Source organism: Silene latifolia, chromosome 4, assembly GCF_048544455.1.
Source record: "Silene latifolia isolate original U9 population chromosome 4, ASM4854445v1, whole genome shotgun sequence".
NCBI classification, from domain to species: domain Eukaryota; kingdom Viridiplantae; phylum Streptophyta; class Magnoliopsida; order Caryophyllales; family Caryophyllaceae; genus Silene; species Silene latifolia.
In genome coordinates, this window is record NC_133529.1 from 20,395,957 (window position 1) to 20,420,751 (window position 24,795).

A 24,795-nucleotide genomic window follows, 5' to 3' on the forward strand; every position below is an offset into this window, starting at 1 on the left:
CGCCGAGTAACGCTTCAAAGACTAGAGAGAGGTTTCGTCAAAGAAAACTAAGCGAAAAGAAAATTTTTTTGGGAGAATGAATTTGGAAGGCCAAATTCAGGGGCTAACTCTCCTATTTATAGGGCAAAGCCCACTCAATCCGACCAATCAGGGCAAAGCCCATGAAGCGTCAACCAATCAACACCGAAACACGTGTCAAGCATGCAGCCACGGAATGTCCATCGTCACAACAGTTATCAATCTTCTTTGACACGCTACTTGGCGGAATGCCAATCGACGTATCTTCTTCAACACGCTCCTTGTTATCTACTTGCCAAACGGCCAGCTGATCAACCAAGCTTGGCAGCACCGGCCGGGGGCAATCAAAGCATCCGGCACTCTCAACCTTGGACCCGCCGGCCAGCGACATCTTCTTTTCCACATTTGATGCCCATTACACATCCATGTGGAGGGGGGATATGGTACGGCCTGAACAGAAGCAAGCCGAGGAAGAAGAAGTCGGGGAAGAAATTTTTACTTGCGCAGAATACGCTCAACACTCATTGAAGGTCCATACCACGGCATAGACTACGCTGGGGGCAAATTGATGGGGCATATTCTGCACCCGCTGACCGAGTCAACATATTAAACGAGGTCAAAGATCAAAAGACAGCAAGTCAAACATGTTAGACCGCCTAACCGACGCAGCCTGTCGGCCGGTCACTTGGGTCTCGGCTGGGCAATCAGCCAGCCGGGAGACATATCCGCGTACTCATATCCAAGACCCCTCGGCATGGAGTCAGTCGGCCTGCCATGGGTCCCTCGGCCGAGGGTAGAACAGTCTTTCCACCTGCTAGCCACTTGGCCACTACGTGACAAAAGGTGAAAGTCTATAAATACTCCACTTCTCTCATTGAGAAGGGGATCCACAATCTAACCTAAAACTCACTATTCATCTGGTATAAAATCCCTTATCTCTCTACAATATACTTTGTCAAGTAACACACAACTTAATCCCTTTAAGTTCACTGACTTGAGCGTCGGAGTGAGTACGCTCGGTGCAATACGCTCGGTGCAAAGCCGAGCCCTCGGTTTGTTCATCGTTTCAGGAGAGACCGAGAGGAAGAGTCAAAGCAAGGAAAGACATCCATTCACCAAGCTTACGTGGTAAACAATACTGCTCCGGAATCTACACCCGGAACAAAAACAAATTAAATAAAATAAAACAAAAGAAGAAGATGATGGAGAGGAATGCATAATAAACTTAATTAATTAATATATAAATACATAAAAAACGAATTACATTGCTAAAAATGCAATTCTTAGATATGCATAGAGAGTCTTATTCTCTTCTATGATATTCATCCTCTCCTCCTTTGCTATTTGGAGATTTCGTTCCGCAGTTGCTATATCGCCATATAACTGCAACATCTTCTGCTCTATCAAGCCATTTTTTTTGGCGTCCTTGAGTGCGGTCTGAGCATCCTCAAGGTAGCTCTTGTACCTGCCCTCGATGTCCAGCAACCGGCGGATGAAACTCTTGTTGTACTCGGTCATAATGCATGTATTACGGATGGTATCATTCATTGTTGAAGGAAGTTTGGAGTTTGTTTTAAAGATTTAGGGTTTGGAGCAGTTTAGGACGTGGAGATAGTGAGATAATGGAATGGTTATTGAGATAATGCATGAATTTATACTTAGTAATGTGTCCTTTGAGTTGTTTTTTAATTAATATATGTTTAGGAAGTTGTGTCATCATATCTGCTTCAAATCTTATAACCCTCCTAATTCCATATATTGTCCTTTCATATGCAGGGATTTGGCAGTAATATTAATGCATGCATCGGTAATGGTAATGCATGCATCTAGTAATATATAATTTAATTTTTTTTTAAAAAAAAAATCAACAACAACGGTTATTAAAAAAAACCGTTGTCTTTAGTTATAACAACGGTTTTTTATACTGTAACCGTTGTTATAACTTTCCCACCAAAAATTAGTCACACTTTCCACAACGGTTTTTTTACTTTAAACCGTTGTTAATAGTTTTCACAACGGGATTCTTAGAAAACCAACCGTTGTTAAAACCTTTAACAATGAACGCTTTAACAACGTCCGCTTTTTTATATAACAACGGTTTTTAACCGTTGTTATAATCTGTATCTGTAGTAGTGATTATAATCTTCTTATTGGTTTAAGTGTGGGATAACGTCATATCCCGGGTACACCTAAGAATTTTTCTTTTATTGTGAATGCTTACCAAATTCACCAATTAATCTCTTTTATCCCAACTTACCGATTGTTCATTTTATCTATTTATAAATATTTTATTATATTAACTTTATTTGTCTCAAATATATAAGAACTCAATAAGATATTTATGTTTTCTTAATATAAAGTGTTTCGTTACATGTAATTTATATGCGTTACAGTTTCTTTACCTGTGTCCATTAATATACTTTGAATAATGGTATAGGGATCATAAAATAATTAGATCTTATATATACTGTAACATTTTAATGTAGTTGAAATCTTTTCGAAATAGGTTACAACTAGCTAAAATTTCGTCTATTTAAAAAAAAAATTACTTAGTATTTTTCAAAATAATTTTGGCTAGTTTTCGGAAAAGAAAATAAAAATTTCGTAAAAGACATTTTGAAAATCACATGTTAATCCTCTTTTGATTATAATTGTAGTCGTAATTTATAAGTCTTATAAAATCAGCTAAAATGTAATTCAAAATAGATTTTAATATATCATAAAATGAGACATTTATAAGCATTAAAGATCATTAAACATAAGGATTGAATATAATATTTTTGTAATATTTTTTTATTAAAGATAGATTTCAATTATTCTTTGTTTTTTTTTTCGTATTTAGTTGTACTTTATTTAACTGCCATATCAACTCTGGATGAAAAACTGTATGACACATCAGCACCTTTGGCTATTGCATTAAAGAAATATATGAGCACCTTTGGCTATTGCATTAAAGAAATATATGATCTATATCTCTATCTTTAACTATGTTGTATAATCTGTATAATGGCTGTATTACATAGAGATATATTTGATAGCCTGTATTACATAAAGATATATTCGATAACTACCCAAACGATTAATATAAATCATATTTTGTTAAATTATTGAGAAACCATTTTATTCCAGCCGAACTTATTAATTACTCGACATTTGTTACTATATTTTTTTTTTTTGGGTACGAACATTTGTTAAAATACGGAATGATGAATCAAGCCATTCCAGGGCAGTCAAATAACTGGTCGTCAGCGTAGCCTTATTCTAATACGATCACATTTGTGACGTAACCTCAATTTTGAATCAACGTGAACCTTGACACTTGAAACTATTTTAGGCCGACAACAAAGCAATATTATAAATTTATAATGATAAATAAATAAAATAAAAATGAAGTAATAATATAAAAATAGTGATCACCTAACAGCAGCACATGTATGTGTGGGCGTGTGGTGGAAATATGAGTTTGCCGATTTGCTTACGATTTGAACGGCCAATTAAGGTATGATCATATTCTCAAATCTCAATGATATCAAATCTAATGTAAAAAATTAAAATGATTAGGAGAGTGAAAATATAAATAAACATGATTGATAATGTAATGTGATCATAATTGTTTTAAGTTTTAAGGAAATAAATTTAATATTCCATACTACAACTAGACCAGTCAGTATTACACGAATACTCCATATAATTAAGGTTAATACTTCATTATTATGAAAATGAATTACAAATATACTATATGTACTAGTTTGGATGCCCGTGCGTTGCAACGGGATAATTAACTTAGTAACAAAAAATTGGTTATAAGGTCTTAATATTAACATCTTATGTCTAATCGTTTATTTAGATATGATCAAAAGTCAAAATATCTTATTTAAAAGACGCAAAAGATGTTGGGTTGATACCTAAGTTCCAATGATGCCTCATATTTATAATCTTAAGACCACCACATCTTATGTTAATCTTTCGATGTGGGACAATTCTATTATTTTTATATAATCCCACATTATTTTTCAATGTGAGACATATAACATACTAAGAAGTACACAATTTTATATATGTGCAAATCATATGAAATCTAAACGCTAATGATAGCATTTTTACCACGAATCAAATTATGTTATTTTCATAATTTTCTTCATGATATTTTTTTGCCAAATGAAATATAAAAGTTTTTATATAAAAATTAGAAACATCACTTGAATATAATATAGGAAATAAATATTATAATAATTAAAAGATTCTCCACTTTATTTTTACATCGAAATATATTATTTATAATACTTTCCTAAATTAATTTTTAGGATCACCCCACCTTATGATAATTTTCTGATGTGGGACAATTCAACTATTTATATGTAGTATATTTAATATTAAAAGATTCTCCACTTTATTTTTTACATCGAAATATATTATTTATAATACTTCCCTAAATTAATTTTTAGGATAACCCCACCTTATGATAATTTTCTGATGTGGGACAATTCAAATATTTATATCTAGTATATTACCACACCTACATTATTTTTCAATGTGGGACAAATAACACACGAAAAAGTAAACCATCTTTTTTGCACCTATTTCGAGATCCAACCCAATTTAATAATGAGAAAATACTATACTATCTATTTATATTCGTACGTTTTTTTTCCATTTTTTGTTATAATTAAAATATGAACAAATGATATGATTTAAATAACATTTTTTTTCTAACACGACTTTTAAGATGTAATGAGGTAGCAATAAAATGTATAAACAAATGCAAAATATTTTCTTTTTCTGGTGCAATTTTGATTAATGGTTACAAATTATGATGTGTTTTAGTTACTCAAATGTAATGAGGCATAATAATAATAATTACCTATATATAAAAGTTAAAAAGATTTAATTCTACTATTTATCAAAGTAAAAAAGCTCATTATTGATTTGTTTATGTATTCAAGATCTTTTTATGCAACACTTGATTGTATTATAATTCATAAATTTTCTATTTACAATCATCATTATTTATGACACATTAATAACCAATTTATGTATATTTAGCATCCATTTTATTTTAAAATTATGATTTTCTCTTAAATAAAGTTATTATACTATCGATTGTCTTAAAATAAACATTATAATATCACTAATATAGTAATATATAATCGCTTTTATAAATATCTACGTGATTAATATTTGTATGGTATTGTTGTAACAAAGGTTTGTCGTTAATACAAACTCTTATAAGAACTCTCTAAGATAATATTTAAGCGATTCAAAAGATTTTGGATTGATACACTAAGTTTCAAATATGACTCCTATTTATAATCATGCGATACCTCACCTCATGATAATCTTCTAATGTGGGACTATTGAACTATTTATATGTAGTATATTTACCACACCTACATTATTTTTCAATGTGAGACAAACAATATACTTAGAAATACACCCTCTTTTTCGCACCTAATTCGACATCCAACCCAGTTTAATATCTAATTATATAATTTTTCAAAAAAAAAAATTATGTTACTTTTTTGCTAAATGAGATGTATAAGTTTTTATATAAACATTATAAACATCACTTGGACATAATATAAAAAATATATATCATACCGTGGAGATAATGATATATAAACTCTTAAGAACTCTCCAAGACAATGCTTAAGAGAATTAGAAGGTTTTGGGTTGGTATTTAGGTTCTAAGGATGTCTTCTATTAATAATCATATGATCACCCACCTTATGCTAAACTTTCGATGTGGGACAATTCTATTATTTATACGTAATATATTCACCACACCAACATATTTTTCAATGTGGGACAAATAACATACTTAGAAATACACCAACTTTTTCGCACATAATTCGACATCTAACCCAGGTTAATAATAATAAGCAAATACTATACTCGCTCGATTCAAGACCAAATACAACATTTCCTTTTTTTCACTATTCATGAACAAATAGAATCTTTACGATTCCTTGCAATATGTAAGACAAAATATGGTCATCTGGGATCTTATTTGATTCACGTAAGTACAATGAGAATATCAAATTTTTAAATTTTTTATAATGTAAACTTAAAGATATTTACGTTGTAATTTGTGACTTCGCAAGTGTGTAAATGAAAATGTTGTATTTGGTCTTGAATGGAGGGAGTACTATTTTTTAATATCCATACGTTTGTTTTTAATTTTTTCATCATAATTAAAAATATATGCAAATAATATGATACTATATACTAATGCTAGCATTTCTTTTACCAAGAATCTATTATAATATAATTTTCATAATTTTTTTTATAATACTTTTTTGGGAAAAGATATGTATAAATTTTTATATAAAGATTATAAACATCACTTGAATATAATACATAATATAGAAAATATATATATCATACTGTGAATATAATGATATAAACTCTTAAGAACTCTCCAAAACAATACTTAAGAGACTCAAAAGATTTTTGGTTGGTATATAGGTTCCAATGATGACTCCTATTTATAATCATAGAATCACCCACCTTCTGTTAATCTTTCGATGTGGGACAATTCTATAATTTATACGTATTATAATCACCACACTAACATTGTTTTTCAATGTGAGACATATAACATATTAATAAATACAATATCTTTAATATATGCAAATCATATGAAATCTATACTCTAATGAAAGCATTTTTTAACACGAATCTAATTATATTATCTTCATAATTTTTATAACAACATTTATTTGCCAAATGAAATGTTAAAGTTTTTATATAAAAATTAGAAACTTCTCATGAATATAAAATAAGAAATATAGGTATTATAATAATTAAAAGATTTTCCACTTTATTTTTTATGTGGAAAATATTATTTATGAAACTTTCCTAAATTAATTTTTGATAACGTGGACGCTCTAGAATCGCTCGAAAAAACTCTCTTTTATGTATATATATAGATTATTAGGTCGACATGAAAATATACGCATCATACTAAAAAACAATAATATACATACGTATAATATATCAGGTTGGTTCAGGTTCACGTGTATAGCTAGAAGCACCTAACAAATTCTTATGGTTGGTTAGATTTAAATTTTTTTGTTAATTTAGTAAAATGTTGAAAATGTTTGTTTAAATAAAGAATAATATATTGGGTTTAGGTGAAAATTGAAAACAACTTCTTTCCATAAATGTAACTAGTTTAGATCCCGCGCAATGAATGCGCGGTATTTATAGTTTTTATTTTTAGAAAAAAAAAGAGCTATAAATCTAATAAAAAAATGGAGTAATGTCATGATATATATATATATATATATATATATATATATATATATATATATATATATATATATATATATATATATTAAACAAAATTAATGAAATTATTTATAATTCTTTTATTAGTATATTTTTAGTTACGATTTAGCATACAAAGAACGAATTTTTTATCATAAAAATCTTAGAAAAAAAATTTAAATAAGGGATTATATCAAAATAGGAAAGTAAATAAAATATTTTATCAAAATAGGAAATGTGCTTTAGGCGGGAAAGCTTGAAACTTTTCCTATTCATTTAGTATATAGGGGATTAATGCAAATCCTCTATTTTATTTTGTGTCTATTACAACTCCTTGTGACGCATAATCACTTTAATACTATAAATACTAAAGTTAGTTGGTGTGAGTGACAAGGGCTTCCATCTCTTAAACAAGTGGTCAGGGGTTTGATTCCTGACTCTTGTGAGTGAAAAAAAAAACCAAATTTGGAAGGGGTTTACCCATTAAGTTACCTTCAGTTCCCCGATGGAGATTGCCCCCAACAAGGGGTGTTCACCGGTCCCGAATCGACCGACCGGACCGCAATGACCCGCGACGGACAACCCCATATCCCAAACCCAGATACCGGACCCGGTTAGGTGAGAACCCGGACCGGACCGGACCGAAACCCTTTAGGTCTGGTTTTTTCCGGGTTTGTACCAATTCGGTTCTATTTTTAAAGGTAATTTTGTTGGGGCTGGTGTCCTTTACAGTTAGTGCAAGGACTTATAAATCTCTAAAAGGATCAAAGGGTATACTTTTGTATTATAATCAGTTGGTCCACGTTTATCAATAACGGTTGGCTTGCTAGATAAGTTTGACGTTATTGTCATACAGATGGCGGTGATCAACTGGTCCCTAAAAGTCACAACTATAGGATACGTTTGAGAGATGTGACGGTATGAAAATACGATCATGTTGATGCGAAAAATTGACTAAGCGATTAGTCCGAGTTATTTGACTAGTAATTAGTCAAAATGCGATGTTGAGATATTTTATTTAATACGGATTAAATAAAATGGGCTAAAGCGAATTAAAGATTAATTCGTAAATTGAATATAAACAAATTATATTTAATTAATGTATATTGAATTAATTATACAATATTGTCTTTGTCGGACATGTATTAATATTTCAACTAATCCGTGTTATTAGTCGATATATTAATAACCGATAACCGATGACGATTTATAATAAAACCGCGTCATATACATTTAGCATTTTACGAGCCAGACCACGAGTTAAAATTAAAAGGAAGTGGAAGCCCACTTCCCATAGAGGCTCACGGTTTTGGCCGAATGAAGCAAACAAAAGAGAGCTCTCACTCTTTTGTAACCGAATGATTTTTCATTTGCAAAAATATTAGGGTTTTGGAGGCACTTTTCCTCTGAAATTTTCTAGATCTCACATCGTAAAATTCACAACAATTCTCTCAATATTGCAAGGCAATTAGAGAATACATTTCTAGCACAAGGGCATAGTCTCAGACGGTCTTGGGTGCAACGATTAGGAGGAAATCTCTGTTGATTTACCTTAGGCCGCATCTCAAAGGACCCGAGGTTATTTCTAATGCTTTATCGTTTTTCTCATGTTTTTCGTTTTATGACAATAATCGCATATTAAATTTACGTTATAGTCCTATATTTTAAGGGTTTTATACGGATATTACCCCACAAGTGGTATCAGAGCGAGGCCACGTAAATTTTTCTATGTGTTTTTCATCAAACGAATTGAATCGATAAATTTTTGTTGAAAAAAAACACACGGCTGATTTATTTTTGCAAGGCTGAAATTTTTTTTGCACGGCTGTTTCTTTTTTTTGAAAACCGTGTCTTGATTTTACACGGCTGTTTTCTTGAAATCCATGCCATGTCTTTTTGTTATTTTTTTTGTAAACCGTGCTAATCAGACGATGTTTGGTATTCGATTTGTTCTTTGCATATTGTTCTTGTAATCGATATTCATAACAATATGTTAAAGATTCATCAATTGTAGTTTCAATTCTATACGGATTAGGTTAAATCGCAATTGGTTTTTAACAAATCGTTTTTATTTTGCTTGTTGAGGCTCACGTTTTTTTTTTGGTACCGCTGGTTTTTTTTGCTATTGAGCTCTCGGCATTTCAGCTCTAAAATATAAAAAAAAAAAATTTGGTACTGTTCACGGCTGACGTGAAGAAAAAAAAAAAAAAATTGTGTTTTATTTTTTTTGGCCTTAACATGTGCATAATACGGATTTTATGCATTCGCTTGATAGTGAAACGGTTCACTCACGTACCATTTAGTTATTTTAAAACGATTTAAAGTAACGGATTATCACGGATTAAAATTAAGTTGATTAAAGCGGTTTTGTCACATAATTTTAATCATTAAAGGTGGTTTGGATAAATTTAACATAATTACGGAATTATGTCACAAATAAATTTGTTTTAGTTGATGCATTTTATTTATCGTTATTTTGATTGTGTTGAATGCTTTTATTACGTATTTATTTATTTTTACAAACAGTTGTAACTTAGTGTGGCCTTAGTAGAACGTGTTACCGTAATGATGGAACACGGTCTTGGTTGTATTTTGAGATCTTGTATCTCCGTTTTGGTTTTTCATTGTAATTACAGTTTTTTATTTAGAATGTAAATAGGTTTATATTTTGTAAATTTTAATTGTAATTTTTGAGAAGACCAAAGATGGAGACCGGATGCTCACTCCCGCTGCATGAAAAAGACGGAACATCAAGACAAGCTTCTCGGGTCCAACGGTGGATTCCAAAGTTGTATTATGTTCTTTTTACTAGGATAGGCCACACTAGGAATTTTATTTACGTATTGCATTCATTTATTTATTTTATCGTAACGATAGATTGCATCATATTCCGCCTAAAACCAAACCACCTAATAATCGCATGAAAACTGACTCATATAGAGGTCACGCGTTAGTTTTCTATGACATTCTTATGTCACACGATCAAGTTTAAGCCATCACCTAAGTTAATTCATTCACGTAATGCTAGTTATTCGTTCACTTAAAATGAATTAAAACTAAGTTGATGGGATCTTCCTCGTATAACCAAAAATTGAGAATAGTCTTTATAGGTCAAACTCCAATGAATCCCTTCTTCGTCGGTAGGCATAATATGACCCCTTCTACGTCGGGTAAGTTGGAACTGATTGACTTATTTTATCTCAACACTATGGTCACTCGTACGATCCTGTGATTATGGTGGACTATAGATAGGATTTACGGAAATCTATCGACCAAGAGTTCTTACGGAAGAACTAGCTAAACAGTTGGCTTATCAATTTACGGAAATTGAGTCTTGGGATCACTTGTATTATTCTTGAGGGAGATCAATTATGCAAGTGCAATGAGTCTACACGATTAAAATGAATTTTAAATAGACTTAAATCACCTCGATGAGTTGCGTATTTCGTTTTTGCTTTTCTTTCTTTTTCAGCGTAGATCACGTTTTTAAACTGCTAATAACATAATGGCTGGCATCCTTGATGACCCAATGCCAAGTGCCACATTGGACCGTGAGTCCTGGCTTCGGATCTTTATGAATCGGATGAATCGGTCTACTAGATCAAGAATGATGGATCAAACTTCGCGGAATGGGAGGCGGCATTACGGAATGCTGCCACTGCTGACGGGAAGCTCAAGTATTTGACTGAGCCCCTCCCGCCAGCCCCAGGCCCCACGACTCGAGTTAACGAGGTCTCCACGTATAGCGACTTCGTCATGGAAGCGGGTGCGATTAAAAACGTACTCATTTTTGCAATGGAATCCAATTTGCAGAAACGCTTCATAGCCCAAGGTGCAAACAAGATTTTCACCACGCTCACTAAGGAATTCTCGAAAGCACCGAGAATCGTGACCTATGAGCATACCACTCGCTTCTTTGATGCGAGACTCCAGAAGGGCCAACCGATTAGCCCACACATTCTCAGCATGATTGAGAATGTCGAGAGACTGGAGGCGCTTGATTGTAAAATCAGCGAGAACATTGTGATTGACCGCATGCTTCATTCACTCCACGATGGTTTTGCGCTCTTTAGAGCGAATTACTATATGAATGATTTGAAGAAAAGTCCCCATGAACTGCACTCCCTTCTCGTACAGACCGAGAAGGACATGAAGTTCAGTGGGAGCTTGAAACAGGATGTTCTCGTTGTGTCAAACAAGGGCAAGGGTAAGGGCAAAGCTCAAGCAGACCTAGCTGTAGGTAAACCGAAGTTTAAGAAGTCGGGATCAGGTAAGAGTGGGCCTGGTGAGGCAAGTAACTCATCAGGCGCGACAAAGAGCAAAACCGAAAACATGGAATGCCATCACTGCCACAAGACTGGGCATTGGAGGCGCACATGTCCTGTTTATCATGAGGACATAAAAGCAGGTCGCGTTAAACCTGTTGGTATGTCTTCTTCCTCTTCTACTTTTATTCATATGATTGAGATTAACCACGCAAGTTACGGAACTTGGGTACTAGATACTGGTTGTGGTTCTCATCTCTGTAATCATGTGCAGGGGCTCCGAAACATCGAACCCCTCGTAAAGGGTGAGGTGGACCTGCGTGTTGGGAATGGAGCACGAGTGGCTGCCGTCTCAAGGGGAACATATGTGATCCAGCTTCCTAGCGGATTTGAGTTATTTTTATATAACTGCTATTATGTACCCAGTCTTTCTAAAAACATTATTTCAGTTTCTGCACTTGACAAACTTGGTTTTTCATTTGTAATAGAGAATAATTCTTGCATTTTTCTCATTACACGATATGATTTTTGGCAAGGCAGTCTCCATGAATGGAATTTATGTTTTAGATCAGACCACCGAAATATTACACGTAATGAATAAGAAGTTAAAGGTTGGTGACAAAGATCAAACGTATCTATGGCACTGCCGTATGGGACACATTAATGAGAAACGCGTTAAACAGCTCATACAGAATGGAGCTATCTCGGCTTTTGATTTTCAATCATTTGGCACGTGTGAATCATGTCTCATCGGTAAGATGACTCGGATTTCCTTCAAAGGTATTGGAATGCGCGCTGCTGACCTATTAGGACTCATACACACGGATGTATGTGGCCCTATGTCAATCACCGCACGAGAAGGCTATAGGTATTTCATCACTTTCACGGACGATTTAAGTAGATATGGCTATGTCTACTTAATGAAGCACAAAAGTGAATCCTTTGAGAAATTCAAGGAATACTAGAATCGGGTACAGAACCTAATGGGCAGAAAGATTAAAACACTGCGCTCAGACCGTGGTGGCGAGTATCTTTCTCACGAGTTTGATCAACACCTTAAGGACCGTGGGGATTGCCCTACGCTTAAGTCCACCTGGAACACCTCGGTTGAATGGTGTGTCCGAACGGAGAAATCGAACACTACTTGATATGGTTCGATCCATGATGAGTCACACCGTGTTGCCCGACTCATTATGGGGTTATGCTCTTCTGTCGATTGCTCTAATACTTAACCCAAGTCCGTCTAAAGCCGTTGACAAGACTCCATATGAACTATGGAAGGGAACGGTCCCTAACTTGTCCTTTATACGGGTTTGGGGCTGCGAGGCTTATGTCAAGTGGAGACACGAGGATAAGCTCGGCCCGCGATCGGTCAAGACATACTTTATAGGTTATCCTAAAGGAACACTTGGTCATTACTTTTATTCGCCAACCGAACAACGTGTTTTTGTTGCGGCTAGTGCGACATTCTTAGAGAAGGAATTTCTCGAGAATGCAAAGAGTGATAGAACCTTCGAATCGCGGAGATTCCAACCAAATACCGAGCAACCATTGGAGGAACCAATTCCTTCAATCCCGGCTGCGGTTAATATTCCTGGGGAACCTAGGAGGTCGGGTAGAGTCTTTATTCCTCCGGACAGATACATTGGTATGGTCGAGGAACATGACATAGATGACATTCTACTCTTAACGAGTAGTAAACCCGCAACCTATAAAGGTGCCATGACTAGTTCCGACTCAAAGCTTTGGCTTGAGGCCATGAAATCCGAGGTGGACTCCATTTATGGACTTAAGCAAGCTTCTAGGAGTTGGAATCATCGTTTCGACCAAGTGATAAAAGACAATGGATTTACTCGATCAGTCGAGGAACCATGTCTATATATCAAGTCAAGTGGGAGAAAGATTGTCTTCCTAATATTGTATGTCGATGACATACTCCTGATTGGGAATGACATACCTCTCTTAACTTCGGTAAAAGTATGGTTGAAGAACCATTTCCAGATGAAAGATCTGGGTGAGGCACAAAGAATTTTGGGCATCCGTATCTATCGAGATAGATCACGTCGGATGTTATCTCTCAGTCAGGAGTCTTACATAGACAAGATTCTAGAGAGATTCAGCATGACTAACTCCAAAAAGGGGTTTTCTTCCTATGGCTCCAGGGGTGCATTTGAGCAAGTCTCAGGCACCAGAGACACCGGAAGAGAAAGAGCGCATGACACGGATTCCTTATGCCTCAGCTATAGGATCAATCATGTATGTCATGATATGCACACGTCCCGACGTGGCATATGCATTGAGTATGACAAGTCGATTCCAACAGCATCCAGGTGTATCACATTGGATGGCTGTCAAGAACATTCTTAAGTACCTACGGAGGACTAAAGATTGGGCATTGACTTATGGATCGAGATGACTCGAAATCTCAATCCGGATTCGTTTTTACTCTTAATGGCGCCTGCAGTCACCGGAAGAGTTCCAAACAAAGTGTTACAGCAGATTCTACGACTGAGTCCGAGTACTATGCCGCGTCTGAAGCTGCAAAGGAAGCGATATGGATGCGTCAATTCTTACAAGGACTATCTGTAGTGCCTAGTTCGAATGACCCGATCACCATCTATTGCGACAATAGAGGTGCCATCTTCCAAGCTAAGGAGCCTAAGTCTAGCAACAAGTCTAGACATGTACAACGGAAAGCTCATCTAATCCGAGATTACGTGGAGCAAAAGGAAGTAGTGATAGAAAAGATTGCTACAGATGATAACATAGCAGATCCTCTCACTAAACCATTACGACAAGATAAGCATGAAGGGCATGTTAATTCCATGGGAATTAAACGTGTTCCTAAGTTGTAGTACTCTTTTATGGATTAGATTCATTTTCTTGTGTACTCTATACGACATCATCGTTTTGATATTTATATATATTATGTTTTTCATGTGGAATTGTACGACAATTTTGAACACCACAAAGTGAACTGAACAAACATTATATTTTTAGTCCTTAATTGCCCACATGAGCTGATAACTCTGGCAATTATTTTGTGACGTTGGTTGATGGTGGGTTCAACGAGCCATAAGTCAAACAGTTGACCACCAATCACGAGGCGATTTATACGGATATCTCGTAGGACACAATTGTGACATCGACGTGGAGTCCTAAATGTTTTATAACATTCGGTGCCGGTCGTGGATAGGACCTCCATGGTGATCCTAAGAGTCGATTCTTTTGACTATCGACTGTCTCTTGAGACTAAGGCAGATTTTGGGTGACTTTGGTTTCTTTCTCACGGTCATCCGTAACAGGGGCCAAGTAGATTTTTTCTGGGTCATTTCATGTTGTGCTTAGATCGGAAGGAGTCGAGTTGAAGGAAATATTCAGCCTTTATCGTGTACTCGATATTTCTCGGGGCCACTCGAGGAGTCAGAATCGAAATGCATGGCCATGCTCGAATACGAATTCGTTTTATCAGTTGAGTTACTCTCTAGTCGGGGAAACCACTCTAGATACAGATCGATTGTAAAATACGACCTTTGCGGATCCGGATCTGCAAATTGTTTTACATTGAGTGGGAGAAATTTTAAATGAATATGAGAATCGGTTATCGCACATACACTTGTACGGACAAGTGGGAGTTTGTTGAGCCGTGTCCTCCGTTAGTGCGGATAACGTCATTGCACATACACTTGTACGGACAAGTGGGAGCTTGTTAGTTGGGGCCGGTGTCCTTTACGATTAGTGCAAGGACTTATAAATCTCTAAAAGGATCAAAGGGTATACTTTTGTATTATAATCAGTTGGTCCACGTTTATCAATAACGGTTGGCTTGCTAGATAAGTTTGACGTTATTGTCATACAGATGGCGGTGATCAACTGGTCCCTAAAAGTCACACCTATAGGATACGTTTGAGAGATGTGACGGTATGAAAATACAGTCATGTTGATGCCAGAAAATTGACTAAGCAGTTAGTCCGAGTTATTTGACTAGTAATTAGTCAAAATGCGATGTTGAGATATTTTATTTAATACGGATTAAATAAAATGGGCTAAGGCGAATTAAACAGTTAATTCGTAAATTGAATATAAACAAATTATATTTAATTAATGTATATTGAATTAATTATACAATATTGTCTTTGTCGGACATGTATTAATATTTCAACTAATCCGTGTTATTAGTCGATATATTAATAACCGATAACCGATGACGATTTATAATAAAACCGCGTCATATACATTTAGCATTTTACGAGCCAGACCACGAGTTAAAATTAAAAGGAAGTGGAAGCCCACTTCCCATAGAGGCTCACGGTTTTGGCCGAATGAAGCAAACAAAAGAGAGCTCTCACTCTTTTGTAACCGAATGATTTTTCATTTGCAAAAATATTAGGGTTTTGGAGGCACTTTTCCTCTGAAATTTTCTAGATCTCACATCGTAAAATTCACAACAATTCTCTCAATATTGCAAGACAATTAGAGAATACATTTCTAGCACAAGGGCATAGTCTCAGACGGTCTTGGGTGCAACGATTAGGAGGAAATCTCTGTTGATTTCTGTTCTTAGGCCGCATCTCAAAGGACCCGAGGTTATTTCTAATGCTTTATCGTTTTTCTCATGTTTTTCGTTTTATGACAATAATCGCATATTAAATTTACGTTATAGTCCTATATTTTAAGGGTTTTATACGGATATTACCCCACAAATTTTAGGTGATTTTTTTTTCTTGGACCGGACCGGAGACTGATTACAATATTTATATGGATCCGAAGACTGAAGCGGATTATATTCGGTCCAGACCGGACCAGCCGGTTCGGGTCGGTCCGATTTACCGGTTCGGTCTACTTTATGTGCAGCCCTAGGCCCCCAACTGTCGGTAGGGGATACTCGTCCTAACCAACACCAAAAAACTTTGTTACTATAAACTAGTTGAAATCCCGTGCTAAAGCATGATATTTGCGAGGGTTAAATTAATTGAGCTTTAATTTTTACATAAATGGGTTGTAGTTATAATAGTATGTACGTTATTTAAAAATGCAAAATTTATTTATACATCATAAGATATTGGAGATTTTATTTGTATTAATTATACTCTATAATCTATATTATACTTTATACAAATACTATAATGTTTGGAGTTAGAACTTTTTTGTGTATAGAAATATAGGATACTGAATATTTTATTTGTGGGAAAGATTGCGCATATAGTTATGGAAATATTTTAGTATTAAATAAGGTAATAATATTAATATAAAATATCAATGTTTGGAGCCCATCGAGTTTCTTGTTAAATTATACTTACACATTGAATTTTTCGTTGGCCCACTAATGTATTGAATGCTAGTGAATTAAGATGACAAAAAAATAGGCCCACTTATAGGAGAATGCATTTAGGCGGGAAAAACATTGAGTTTTCTTATTCTTTTAGTTTAGTGGGGATTATCACTAATTTTATTAATTGGACAACTGATCTCTCAACAAGGTAGTAAGACACAAGATGTGATATAAAAGTTGGACAAGAATCTCAACAAAAATATTTTTTTGGGGACTATTAATATTATTGAAATATAATACATACTTCTATTTTTATTTTCAGACTCAAAATGGTCTCATGATCTAATAATTAATTAGGTTTTGAAGACTTTATTCTAACGCTCATATTTTCTAGTTTTATTTCAAACCGATGTTGAGACTTATGATAATTTGTACAATAATATACAAGATCTACATTATCATTCACATTTTACTATTCATAAATTAAGAGCCCAGTCTTATATTTTCAAGACCCGTCTCAAGACTTTGAAATAATAAAAATACTAGTTTTAAGCCCGTGCAAATTGCACGGGCCTGTAAATAATGATATGTACATATTTTATATGAGACAATAAAGTTATTTTTCTAAATGATATTAGTCTTTGAATTTACTTAATTGACAATAAGCCTATAACATAGTTACATGTACAATGTGTATTAAAAATGAACCATTATTTGTATTAAAAATTAGATTATTTCTACAACTTGATCAACATTTCTACAACTTGATAAACAAACCATTATTAGTCTTTGCATTTCTAAACGTTTTTTTTTATTTTAGGAATGTATTTAATGGACACCACTCTTAGTTTGGTTCATTTGACATATAATAATTGCACCCCTTCTCTTTCATTGATATTTATACCAAAATCAAAGGCAAACAAATGACCGGGACAAAATGAGTATAAGCTTAAGTTTGATTTCGTATATTTAAATAAGTTTATCAGTATCAGTTGTAGAAACTCGATCATTTAAAACTAAAAACAATATAAATACTAATTTTAGTTAAGTAATTTATAAATTGGCTTTTGGTAGGAGTGTCATATAAAACAATCTTATAATGAAAATTATCATATTTTAATATAATAGTTTACCAACATAAAATATTTTGTAAAAGATATCAAAATAGAGCGTTATGTTATTTGTCTATGAATAATTTAATCGGAATTGACATTAAACTCTTTTTCCATAAGATCGTGTTACACTGTTACATCAATTTGTCAATTAAAACTCTTTATAATATAAATTTATAAGAGCAAATGCTTGATAAAATTAAGAAGTACCATGGGTAGATTCTAAAAAATAGTGGTACCCTGAGAAATTTCTGTTATAATAATAAACAAATTACTATTTCTAACCCAAATTTATAACCCTCGCTCTCAATCATATGTTAACCCTTTTTATTCTTTAATAGAGTTTTTTTCACTTTTTAATTAATGGACATAAGACGGACGAAATACAAAGCAACTACCCGTAAACAAATCCATTATTAAATTACTTGCGATTGGTGAATGGACCTAAATATATTGAATGAACCATTTAAACAAAGCCCACATGAAGTTTAAAGTCCATAAGCATTGATTTAGTAGCCCATAAATTACACCAAAAACAAAACTTCAATGATCTTCATATAAATACATTGGAACACCCTCTTTAATTTTCCAGTCATAAACCCTGGCTCTACTTCTCTGTCTCTCTCGCCTTTCACGTTAACTTCACTCTTTCACTTCTCTTTCTTATCTCACACTACAAATCTCGCATCTCACACCTTAAAAGTCGATGCAGTTATTAGCAAACAATGGTACATCTATCAACAAAAATTTGCATCTTGTGCTTTTCCATGAATCCAATAAGAGAGGCGAGATTTTAAAGTAATATTATTGATTATGATTTGTTTATAAAAATGACAGATATATGAATAAAAGACCCATAAATAGCACTATAAGTCGCCTCTCACCTTTGTCTTATAAGACTACTTTGCATGCATTTTTTTAGTATTTAATTGTTGTTTTATAAGTGTTAAAGTATTTTTTTTCCAATTTCAATAATTATTACTCTTTTTATTTTTGTTTAAAATTTTATTTGTTTCTTATAGATATTTTAATCCCTCGTTTTTTATTATTTTGAGCTTTCTTTCAGTCCTTATACATATAAATCTTTACTCTGTAATTCGTAATTGTTTTTTTCAATTATTGTAGATCAAGCGACTTATTCTGTTATTCATTATTATTGAATTATGTGATTTTTTTTTCAAGTAATTTCTTTTGCATTTATTTTTTTCGTTTATTAATTCATATTTTTTTTGCTGTTTAGGTCATTTTTTTTCTTTTAAATTCGACAGTAAAAGTAGAATGTTATTTAACTTAATTCATTAACTTCATGATTTATTCATACTTTGTGTGTTAATAATTTTATTTTGCATTATTTTTAAATTTCATAAATTTGCATTATTTGTATCAATTGGTGTAATTAAATATTATTTATTGTAATATATTATTGTTGCAAAATTTTCGACCGAATTATTTTTGATAAAATTATTCATTGTTTTTTATTTATTAATATTTACGCAAGCTATTGAACATTTGGATGCAATTAATTACTCCCTCTATTTTTCTTTATATGACTTTCTCACATTTCGAGACACACACTTCTCTCTTCAATATCTTTCAAATTATATGCTTAAATATAGTGATATGTATACTCATATGAAAGAGTTTTTCATAAGTAATCCAATGGTATAATTTTTATAATTTTTTACCAAATATTTTGTTGTAAATATTAAAGTCAAAGGCTCGTCTCGAAAAAGCAAAACGTCATATATTAAAAAGTGGAGGGAGTAGTAATTAAGAAATTTCATAAAAGTGTGGATGTATACAGAGAACATTTTAACAAATAAATACAATTGCACATCAGAGGGACCCACCAACTACTCAATTTCCAACAAAAATAAAATAAAAAAAAGTTGCACATTGTGACGTGGGTTATTCTCCATGCAGTAAATGCTTTTGAATTAATAAAGATTGGATTTTATCATTAATGCAAAAATATAAAATTTAGAATTTTTGACAAATTGATATAGATGATATAATAAGACTAGCATTTGTTAAAGTTCATAACTATGCTACTATATGATTTATGACAACTAAAATATTGAGAATTAAAAATATTGTAATTTTATATGTTTTAAGCTCCTTATATTGTGAGATTTATTGTTCCCAAAAAAAGAAGGAAAAAAAAAAGAGAAATAATTCAACATTATGCATTAATTTGCCCTTTCGTCTTTACTTACTAACTTTATTTGCCGGAAGACAAAGCGTCGTTCAAACTTTTACATAGAAAATTTAGTACAAAATATATTCAATCTAATAAAAAAGCAACCTTAACATTTTTTTTTTTACATGGTGTCATGAATTACTGGAGTCATTGAAAGGTAACTTTTTTTAAAACCACATGTTTTTAGTATATTAATCAAAATAACAACTAAAATACAATATATAGTTTCGAAAATAAACCAAAATTGTCAAAAAAATAAGGCATTAACCAACTAACGTTTATGTATTTCAAGATTATATTTTTTAAATGGATCAACTAATTGCTCAGACAAATATAAACAATACGATAAAAATAACAAAACTAAAACAGATAAACTCGTGAATCTCACGGGTCACAAACCTAGTTTTTCTTTTTTTTTGATACGGTAAGGAAACTAGGTTGGAAAAAATCAACCTATAACATCCTTGCGGATAAGAAAAGAATGGGAAAGAAAATCAAACATTTTCAAATTACCATGAAAGAAGTAAACAAATTAAAGAGGGCAAAAAAGAGTTAACTCTCTCAAGAAAGTCTTACACCTTGAAACCCACAAAACAAACATACAATAAAATAACTTCAAGCTCAAACTTGGTAAAATGGCGATAAAGAAAACCAGGGACATAAACCTTCAAAAGTACAACCACATTGTATCAAAGGATATACAAAAACGGGGAAATAATAAGTGCTTCTAGAAATATCCAGATTTGATGCAGTGATGAGTTTCACCCTTTGCAAAGGCAAAACATTACATCTAGATAAACTACTCTATTAAGGAATTTCCAACATAATTTCAAAGATCCATCAAACCTAAAAAATAATATGCAGTTAAAATCCTAACTTTGATATATCTTTCAAAAGGATCTCAACTTTTAAAGCTCCAATCTCTACAAATAAAGGTATCAACTAAAAACAATCAAGTTACCAATAATCTAACACACAACATATATGTGCATAAAACTTTTGGAATAACAAACAAGATTTGCTATAAACGATTTCCGATGTCTAAAACTGTTGGAAAATTGCTGACTAAATTCTTGGTTAAAACCTTCTCTAGCTTAGACAAATGACTCAATAAGCTCTCCTAGGCTAAAATGGAGAGCATATTGAAGTCTAGTCTTAAAAGAAAGTGAAAATCAAGAAAAAGACTGAAAATAATTCAATTAAACATTTCTAACAAGGGGATCTTCCTCACTTGTAAAGATAAAAGATTAAGGAGATTTGATTTAAGAAATAAGATGAAGAAGACGAGCTGGGAAAGGAGGCAAGAAGCTTCCTAAATTTCTCTATTTTTTGGTATTTTGAGAGAGTATTCTTTCTCATCTTTCTCTTTTGATAAATCAATTTAGTGTTTCTGTACTTAAAAGAACTAACTAAAATGGCCTTTCTTGATGCAACAACTAGTTGAACGAAGCGTATAAACCCAACGTAACAGGCATAAGTACTTGTTTCTAAGATAAAATGAAATTACCAACTAGATCCATCCAAAATTTATACTCCACGATGCAACAACTAGTTGAACGAAGCATATAAATCCAAAGTAACACGAATAAGAAGTACTTGTTTCTAAGATAAAGTCAAATTACCAACTAGATCCATCCACACTTTATTTACCATCTGAATATTACCAAACTTTGATCATTAGTATTCATCGTCAGTGTCACTGTCATCATCGGACTCATCGCACATGCCTTGAAAACTTCGAGACTCGAACGTAAACTGGAACTTCTTTGCTTCGACAGCAGCGGCAAATTCCTTGCTTCGAGACTCGAACGTAAATGCCAAATTATAACTGACTACTTTAATTTCATATAATTAAAAATACATAATTGTGGGTAACTGAATAAAAACAAATTTGTTTAAGAAAAATGATTGGATCGTCCGGGAGCATCATACTCCTTACACTTAAAGAAATTCATCAATGGAATATTATAAAAGCTTAGGTATAAGGAGTACGATCCTCCCGGAGGATACATGTATTTTTCTTTGTCTAATGACTGAATACAAACAAGTTTGTTTCGTTTGACCCAGCAACGCTTAATTTATGCCTTACATATCTAAATAGTATAAAAGCCAAGTTTTTTTTTAGCTTTTGATTGACTGCTGAAATGAAGGGATTGAGATTTGTTGTTTTGTTTGTGATGTAGGGTCCACCATGATCATTAAGTGAACTAGTTTTACACTCGTGCAAAATTACACGGGTATGTTTTTTTAAAACATCAATATATATATATATATATATATATATATATATATATATATATATATATATATATATATATCAATATATATAATTAAATATTTCAAAAATGCACACATTAAGTTATGTATGGAAAATTGTATATATAAAATGAAATAAGGAGTTTAAAATATACAATAATTATAAAATAAGGAATATTGTATTTTGTACGAAATAATATAATATTGTATCCAACCCAAGTGATCCATTCGTCCCATTTTCATAGTTATATTTACAACAACTTTGATAATTTTCGTTCTATTTTGTGAAATATAATTACATCTATCAGATTTATTGTCCAAAACAGATTGTTTCTAAAAATTACATGTTCTGATGTTTAAAATATTTTCATATAATTACATCTATTATATTTGTCTAACGCTGTAAATTTACATATTTCCGTTGTTTAAAATATTTTCACACACAAAATTATTGTAGTAAAAAATTTTATTTTTTATTTGATTTTTTGTCTTTAAAGGCATTAGAAAATCGTTAGGTTGTATTATTAAAGATGATAATTAGTGTGTTCTTTTTACCTTTGATTTTTTTTCCATTGTCTCCATAATTTTTTTAAGAAAATGATGATTGAACACCAAAATTACATATTTTATAAAATTATAGTCTATGCTTTTTACTCCGTAGGGAATAAACTCTTAATAATAACTTAAATTGTGATTGCGTCAACCACTTTCACTCTCATAATTTTGTTGTTTTTCTTCAACTGGGTCTACCACTATTGCAAGTAATATGTTGTATAGGATGACGTGGACGCACCAAATTGCTTGAAATGATCTTGTATTAATAACTAGCTTTGTATCCCGTGAAAATCACGGGATTTTTAAAGGCCTTATTTATGTTTATATTTTCACTATTGTTTATTTATTTGCGGCTTTAAAAGTTTTCGATCATGAAACGATCAAATGATAAATATGTACGTAGAAGATACAAATATTTCGGCCCTATGTAAAGAAATAAAATGTAGTAGCATCGACAAGATACTTCTAATTTTTCACAAACCATACTGGAGTTGGTGGAACTTGATATGTATTGCAAAAGTCACTCATCCCGTTTTGATCTTAAAAAGAAAGCATCATATGTAGATAACGACAAAAAATATGATCGATAAATCAATAGAGCAAATAAAATATGAGAGATCAAAAGAATATAACCAATATTAATAAAGAAATTAGTTAGAAATTTACGAACATGTAAATTGTTTTCCAAATTCGTTTATTATCACAATTTTCACCTTATTCCTTGTAAATAGTCTATAATAAAACATTAATAAAACTTAACATTACAACAATCACCTTTTATTCCTTAACAACCTTATAGATATATTACATACAAATTGATTCAAAAGATGAATTACCATACCACCAATTGATTCAGAAACATACATAACAAATTTACCAAATCGTCTCACGACAAATTATCGTAACACTCGATTCAAAATAGTAGTGAAAGTTTTCACATAATCAATTATATTCTTTCTTTCATTATTCTACTCTTTTCTTCAACTTTGGATGATTTCTTCTCCTCTTTTATTTTTCCCTGTCATCCAAATCTTAGTCATGTATAAAACGATATATAAACATATTTTAATACTCGGTTAATTAAAAATCAAAAAATACACGTGCTTAAATAAAATCAATTCTTGAATGATCGAAGTAATATTTTTGATGAATACCTCTTTTGAAAGATGATCTAAAACATTCCACGACAAAACTTCCAATCTGAAACAATATTATAAAAACACAATTAAAATAATAATTTCATAATAACAAAATTTGAAGAAAACAAAATTCACTTACCTTCTTTTTATGAAAAAAATGAGGATAAAATGTGCTTTGAGTTGATTCTTGTTTATGCTTGAAATTTATTGTTATGTTTTGGAAACAACTAACGAAAATAAAAAGACATCATTATAGAGGAAGGATTGTAGTTATGAAGGTCATTAAAATTGTTAAAGAGTGTTTTATGACTTTTTATCTTTTTCTTGAGAATATTGAAGGGTAGATAAATAACTTGATTTATTTAGATTTATGTGCATTTTTTTTCGTATTATTAAGTGAAAATTTATTATTATTCGTGTTTTTTATACAAATTTTTTATTATTATTCCTTGAGTTATTATTGTGTAATTAGGTATGATAGGTGACAAGAACATATGGTGTGACACATGTCACTTCAAAAGAGGCTAAGGATTCCTTCTCTCATACCTTCTTATATTCCATTATTTCATTGATTATTCATAAGCAATTTCCTCCTCCTTTCTTTTAAACTCCAACAAAATTAGATTAAAATCTCAAAAATACATTTCCATGAAAATTGAATTTTGAGCCATTTAATACAAGATTAAATTTAAAAAAACAAATACTACGA

General features: G+C 32.2%; 1 long non-coding RNA gene across 1 annotated transcript; it reads right to left on the reverse strand.

Moving 5' to 3' along the window:
- Positions 1-23,599: 23,599 nt before the first annotated feature.
- On the reverse strand, positions 23,600-24,421 carry LOC141652137 (uncharacterized). The gene is made up of 2 exons (XR_012546983.1): positions 24,226-24,421; positions 23,600-24,147 (listed from the first exon to the last, which is right to left on the reverse strand). It is a non-coding gene; the product is annotated as an uncharacterized LOC141652137 (long non-coding RNA).
- Between the last annotated feature and the right edge of the window lie 374 nt (positions 24,422-24,795).